The following is a 7,242-nucleotide window of genomic DNA, read 5'->3' as shown; positions in this document are numbered from 1 at the left end:
CTCATATTCTGTTGTGCCTTAATCCCAGACAATAACTAAGGCCCACACAGCTGCTCTCTCACTCCCCTCAAGATAGAAAATCAAAAGAGGAGGAGAAAAAAGGGGAGAAAATCAGAAGGTAAAGGAGAGAAAACTCAAGGGTTGAAATAGAAACAGTTTAATAGGTAGAAGCAAGAGCCTTGTGTGGAAGCAGAGCAAAACAAGGAATTCATTCACTGTTTCCCATAGGTGGGCAGAGGTTCAGCCATCCCCAGAAACTCAGGGCTTCTTCACAAGCAACAGGTACTTGAGAAGACGAAGACCATCACTCTGAACATCCCCTTCCTTTTCTCTTCTCCTAGCTTTATGTCCATGATATCATGCAGTCTGGGATTTCCCTGTGGTCAGTTGGACTCAGCTGCCCCAGCTGTGTCCCCTCCCAGCTTCTTGTGCACCCTCAGCCCCCTCACTGGAGGGATGGCGTGAGGAGCAGAAAATGCCTTGACTCTGTAAGCACTGCTCAGCAGGAATAAAAACATCTCTGCAAAATCAACATTGTTTTCAGCACAAACCCAAAAACCAGCATAAAATCCCAGTCAAAACCAGCACATATTCCTATTGACATGTTTTGATGACACTCTCATTGCCCTCCCATATGTATGTACCTGTCCTTGTTATTGATCTTAAATAGTTTTTCAATTCTTCTAGAGACAATGAAAAGCTACAGCAGTACCAGGATATTTTTAAAGGCCTCAGTGAAAGAGATTTGCTTGTTTGTTAACATTTTTATTATGTTTTATTCCAGACAGCTGAATAATTTGCTTCCTCCTGTCTTTCATATGTCTTCTACAGCAGCAAAAAAGAATGTAAAGGGATGCTTTACTCAGTTTTCCTTTTTACTTAGGAGGATTGTTGAAAGCAAGAGATAACTTTAATTTTTTTTTTGAGACATACCAATTAATACTAGCTGAGGGTTAATGCATTTGCAGTGTGCCATTCTGGTCTCTGTGATTGTTTTCTCTCTTTCCTTGTGTGCTATTTCTTCATGGTTTGGTGGTCTTGAGGTATGGATTTTAGTCCAAATTAAAATGATGGAGGTCTTAATATTACTTATATTACTGTAACTCTTAGGAATCCAAGCCATGAGGCACAATTTCACTGTCCTAAGCACTGTAGCAGCACTGAACCAAAAGATATTGCTGAAGAATCTACAGCACAAAAAAAAGGTGAACACATGAGTGGAGGCAAAAGCAGCAATGCACACAGGCTGGGTTCAGCACCCAGGATGGGATGGGTGGAAATCCTAAGAAGTTTCTTCTTCCCCACTCTCTTAAATGTCAGTCTTCCCTTTTTCCTCTCTGTTTTATTGTGCTGATTGAGAAAACATAAGAATGTGTTGGTTGGCAGTGATGTTTTTAGAAGACTTGGCCAAGGAGAGCTTTGTGAGATAACTAGATATTCAGAAAACCCTCTCAAACATGAGGATCAGCATGGCATAGCATGCACACAGCTTTTGGCTTCTGCTTGCTTTTTAAAAAATGAACCGTTTGTGAGTGAATGGTAGGAATAAAACTTTCAGCAGTGGGTGAGAGATCAGAGATTCAGGTGGGTTGTGGAGTCTCCTTCTCTTAAGATATTCAAAATCCACCTGAATGGGTTCCTGTGTGACTTACTCTAGGTGGTCCTGCTCTGTCAGGGGGATTGGACTAGATGATCTTTTAATGTCCCTTCCAACACTTAAGATCCTCTGATTCTGTGACTCTAGGCTGTGAAGAGTTTTGAAAGTAAAGATGAGTCACTTGGAGTTTGGTGGAGTGGAGAGAGTGGAGTGTTGCCTCTGCTTTGCAGTATTTCTTTGAGCTGAGCATGGGCAAGCCTATTGTTCGGAAAAAGATATTGTAGTAATAAAGTTGTGAGTAACAAGAGACTGCCTGGTTAAAAGGTTTAGCTGTGTGGATGGACAGAAGTCTGGTATAAAAGAATCTGCCAGACTTCAAAGATCACAGTCCAGAAGCTGGATTTGGATGGATGTCTCAGAGAAGTGTAACCGCAATTTGATCAAAGAAAACTGTTACACCTTGCCTGAGTTGATATTTACAGTACGTTTGACACTAGTGTTTTTCAACTCTCAAATTTTCAAGGGGAGCAGATTACAAGTGAAATGAATTTCATCTGTGTAAGGGCTGCTTTCCCAGTTTTATTGGAGAGTGCTCTTACAGGTAAAATTCCTCTCCCTTTGCACTACTACTGCTGCCTGTATATCCCCATCTTTTAGCCTACTTGTTTGACCCTAAGCCTTAGTACCAATTTCATAGCACTTAGGTGCTATGAATTTGCTATGAATATGCCAATTTCATAGCACTTCTAACTCCAATGTTTGGCTTGTTTCCCATATGCCAGAAGCTGAGTGAGATACAAGGATGGCTAGCCAGAGGGGTTATGGAGTCTCCTTCCTTGGAGGTCTTCAAGACCCTCCTGGACACGTTCCTATGTGACCTGATCTAGGTTGACCTGCTTCTGCAGGGGGATTGGACTAGGTGATCTCTAAAGGTCCCTTCCAACTGTACCATTCTATGATTCTATGACACATGAATGCCATACCCTTGAAAGAACTGGATTTTTGGATAAAAGAGATGTGGTAATCTTGACAAGAAAACTGTCCTACTTTGATTCCTTTGTGTTCTACCTTGGTATCAAAGAAATGCTTGACACTACTGTGTCTTTCTTCCCAAACAACCTGCAGGACCTTCAGTTTAGGCAAAGTATTCGTACTAAAGAAGCAAAGCAAGGCACTACACAGTGCTTCTTAAGTTGCTACATAAATTTTGTGCATTCCTGTCTGCATCATGTAGCCTCATACTCATGCCTTGTTATAGCTACCTTATTTTCCTTTGTGGCTGTAAGAAATGTGAGTGACTCCTTGCACAACTGCCTTTGCTGAATGGCACTGAGGAGGCAGCTCTGGAAATTACCTGTGCATCAGGGAGGGAAAAAAAACAAAGGCATAAGAGGGAAGGGATAAGTGTGGTTCTGGTGATGCCAGCCTGGCTTTTTTCTGAGATTGTTCTGAATTTTACCAGGAGAAAGGTGGGAAGGTACAGAACTGAAGAGGATACAGGAAATCTAAGGCTTTGCTTGCTCTCCCCAAACCCATGTTGAGGTTAGGCCGTAACTTGCCCCTTTGACTAAACTGCAAGGTGCTGGGCTTTGCTCACAACATGTTCAATCTTTTCTCATTAAATGTATTTTTAAATTTTATTTTAAAATATATCTTGGGAGATGGTGTAATCTTATCCAAAAGGCATATCTGGACATTTGTCACGCAGATAAGTGTGAAACATTTGATTTGATACTGGTCTAATCAATGCTTGTTAGCCATGTATCTTGCAGGTACAGAAGGTATAAAAATACGGTGGAATGCAGAAGTATCCTTTCAGTTCTATTCTGAGTATGCAGCAAAAATAGCCCAATGTCAAATGCTATTTGAATATAATTTCTTAATGCGTCTGATACATTTACTCTTCTTGTGAGCCCACTGATATCTTGCTTATACTGCAAAAACTTAAAAATATCTATTTTAATATATATATATATATATATATATTGCCTCTGGGGGTACTGAATTAGTTTCTTGGTTTCGTTCTCAACTCGTTGTGGTTTTATGCTGTGACTGATTGACATTCCCACTGTCATGTTGGATAAGGGAATTCAATAGTTCTAACTTAATAGCTCAGTATACTGTTTAGAAAATCTAGTTTCTCTGCAGGGGAATGAGTTTCACTTCTTGCTGTTACCATCTTGCCAAATTGAGAGGAGGCAGCTGTAATAAATTCTAACACTGGTACGTCTGGTCCAATATCAGTACTAGAGAAGTAGCAATAAGAAAGCAAGATAAAAAGCTCTGTAAACTCTGACAGACTCTGCAGTGGTAAAGGCAGTACTGTGTGAAGCTGAGTTTTATTCTTCAAAATCAGTATGAAGCAAGCAGATAAATGCTAGGAAAAAAAAAGGTATTAAATGTACTACATGTATTAAAATTAAAGAGCATTTTAAAGCTAAATTAGTTGATCTGCATGTCACAGTAGAACTGACTTGCTATATTGTCTCTAACCTTTAGCCACATTTCAGATTACAGACTTGAGTTACACACTGACAATAACCACACTGTTCGTTGACTTATTTTGACAGTTTATGTCCAGTTACTTTCAGTGATTTGCAAAGCTGACATTTCCCTTTAGTGAACCTGAAACTGTTTTCTGTTGCATTGCGCAGATATTTTTAATATACCAAACAGTAACGAAAAGCAGAGAGGGCTTTGCTCTCGTTGAACCCATGGAGTGGATCTTACAGCAAATACAAGGGGTGAAAGGCAATGTAGTGTAAATGAGGATTGGGCCTAAAATGAGTATATGTGGCATCAGAGACATTTTTTTATCCATTTCTCATGTTATAAATGTCACACTACTGGTTTTTCACTTGAAAGAAATTCTTCTGATATTGCAATAGTATCTTTCCTTATGGTAAAGTGTATCTGATTGAGTCAATTTATACTGACAGCTTTCCTAAGTTAACTTCTCTGTGAATTCCCAGTTCATGGTAATATTTTTTCCTCTTGCTTCCCCACATTTGAGCTACCTTTGTTCTGTGTCTGAAGGATAGGGAGCTGATAGTTATTCTATACTTCAAGGCTGCTTAATGTTTAATGAGGCTGAATATGTTGTAAAAAGCTTCAGAACACTCAGACTGGTTAATATTTCATGCCTATCTACAGAGACAACTATATTGATCATTTAAGCATCTGCTAAACAAGACAAGGAATAAATTAGCTTTTGGTCAGTTTGGTTTGACTGGTGAGTTAAATAGCTTTTAGAGCATTATCGCCTTTTAAAATGTTTTGTTTCCAGTTGAATAAAGTAGATTTCAAAGGCAGTATTTAATCATATCGTTTCTCATTGCTCTTCATCTTGCCTGTTCTATTGAAACTGTGTCTGTATATGTTACAAAGGGATGTAGAAACATAAAGGGAGGATATTTGCACTGTTTGCTTTGTGCACTCATAATTGTATCTTCTGAAGCCATAGTTGAAGGGACCCTACTTCTTTCTATGAGCTGCATTTGGTTCTAGTCTTCCATTACTAAGCTAATGTTTGTTTACATCCCAGTTACATGCCTAGAAAATTCTCTGAATACACTGCAAAGCTATGCCATACAGTCTGATTTGAGGGAAAACCTACCTTATCACCAAGTTCATTATCCCAGAGGACCCATTTTAACATCATGTACGTAACCTTCCTTTTTACAGGCTCTGGAATGTCAAGCGTGGAAATTTGATTTCCTTGCAAAAAACAGGCAAAATAAGTTACTCTGTTCAGATGTCTACCTAACTGTTCTGTGAACCTAATGCTAGTTGACAGCAAGGCTTTTCAAAGGTTCTTTTCATACTGAAATAATTTCATAACCTTTTAATGATGATTGAATTTTCTAAACTTTGCATCCAGCACGTGGAGCAATTGTAGAGCTGATATAATCATAGAGATTTTAATTAAGAAAGTGAGTAGACAGACTTGGAATAGAGTCATAGGGTTTGATTGTTAGGTCAGGAAAATATCCTAGAATTGTAATGGTTATACAACCTCATTGCAGAAAGATTCATGATGGAAACATTTGCTAGTTTATCTATCTTGATTGGCTTGACAGCTGGGCAAAGAGGAACATCACGAGGTTCAACAAGGACAAGTGCAGAGTCCTGCATCTTGGGAGGAACAATCCCATACAGCAGTGCAGGCTGGGGATTGAGCTGCTGGAGAGCGGCTCTGCAGAGAGAGACTTGGGAGTCCTGGTTGATAATAAACTAACCATGAGCCAGCAACATGCCCTCGTGGCCAAGAAGGCCAATGGCATCCTGGGATGCATCAAGAAGAGTGTGGCCAGCAGGTCAAGGGAGGTTCTGCTCCCTCTCTACTCTGCCCTGGTGAGACCTTGTCTGGAGTCCTGTGTCCAGCTCTGGGCTCCTCAGCTCAAGAGGGACAGAGAACTTCTGGAGAGAGTCCAGTGCAGGGCCACCAAGATGATCAGGGGACTGATGTATCTTCCTTATGAGGAAAGGCTGCAGGAACTGAGGCTGTTTAGTCTGGAGAAGACTGAGGGGGGATGTCATTAATATTTGCAAATATCTAAATGGTGGATGGCAGATTGGGTCACCACTTTTTTTTTTTTGTTGTATCTAGTGACAGGACAAGGGGTAATAGAAAGAAGCTGGAACACAAAAAGTTCCATTTGAACATAAGGAAAAACTATTTTGCTGTTCAGGTGAGGGAGCCCTGGCACAGGCTGCCCAGGGAAGGTGTGGAGTCCCCTCTGGAGATCAAGACCCACCTGGACAGGTTCCTGTGTGACCTGATCTAGGTGGGCCTGCTTGAGTGGAGGGGTTAGACTGGATGATCTCTAGAGGTCCCTTCCAACCCCTGCCATTCTGTGATTCTGTAAACTCAAATATAAATTACCGCATTTATTATCTGTAGGTGAACAGTACTCCACAGCCTACAGGAAGTATACAAATACTCTTGTATAACTGACTTGTAGATGTTTTTGTAAGAAGTTAAATATTCCAACTCAGTAAAAAATAAATCTATCTGTTTCAAGTTAGACACATTTTTGTTTAAGAATATAGATGGGATTAATGGAATATACTCTTTTTAGTCTCTTGCATTTGGTTTCTTTAACTACACTCAGCTGTATCCAGTTTGGAGCAGGTGTAGTAGTTGTGACAACTTCCTTTCTTTGGCATAAAAGCATTTTAGTTTTATCAGTGACTTTGAAGTTTGTGAATTCTCACAGATGTTATGTCTGCAATGTTATCTGAATTTAAAACATGAAGACAGAGAATAAATAGGGAGACTCGGACAAAGAAATTGATGTAAAATCTTCTAAATTAAGAGTAGGAACAAAGAAGAGAAGTTTTTGGTTTTGTTAGATTCTAAAATTCCCCTCCAGACACTCTTTTCCCTTCACTTCTGCTGCCTGTGGAACCCAGTTGTGAATTGACCTTTTTTTTTAAAAAAAAGGTTAAAAAAAAATCATGCCTAAGATTTAAAAATGTTTTATCTAAATGTTCCCAACTAAAGGTTTCAGGAAGTTTCAGCTATCTGAATTCCTTTGCACTTCTTCACTTGATGCATTCTCAATTAGCATTGCTTTCTTTTCTGTGTCCCAGCAACCAAGGCTCTGTGAGATGCAGTGAAAGCAATGTCAGTGGAATTTAAG

This window comes from Colius striatus, chromosome 7 (genome assembly GCF_028858725.1).
Source record: "Colius striatus isolate bColStr4 chromosome 7, bColStr4.1.hap1, whole genome shotgun sequence".
NCBI classification, from domain to species: domain Eukaryota; kingdom Metazoa; phylum Chordata; class Aves; order Coliiformes; family Coliidae; genus Colius; species Colius striatus.
This window is presented reverse-complemented; position numbering follows the sequence as displayed.